The 233-nt window shown below is 39.9% G+C and overlaps 1 protein-coding gene across 1 annotated transcript in view; it reads left to right on the plus strand.

Moving 5' to 3' along the window:
* Window positions 1–233, plus strand: part of CSUI_004153 (iq calmodulin-binding motif domain-containing) — a gene marked incomplete at its 3' end in the record, with an annotated part of 6,039 nt that overhangs the window by 5,071 nt on the left and 735 nt on the right. The gene's annotated exons all lie outside the window — the stretch shown is intronic.

The raw sequence follows: 233 nt of genomic DNA on the forward strand, positions 1-233 counted from the left end.
AGATAGATAGATAGATAGTAGGTTGAAGGAGTTGAGACGCACGGGGGAATGGTAGAAGGAGTTTGTGTGTTTCTCCATCATCTCGATCTTCTCTTGTCTTTGTGAAAAGCATGAAAGAGAGGGCTTTTTCTTTCCTTTACTCTCGATCTTTTCTTTTTATCCTTCAAAGTGGTATAGGTAGTTCCCGTACATTTCCATACATACACTCAGTTCTAACCCCATATATCCTCTCT

This window comes from Cystoisospora suis (assembly GCF_002600585.1).
Source record: "Cystoisospora suis strain Wien I chromosome Unknown contig_1899, whole genome shotgun sequence".
NCBI lineage: Eukaryota > Apicomplexa > Conoidasida > Eucoccidiorida > Sarcocystidae > Cystoisospora > Cystoisospora suis.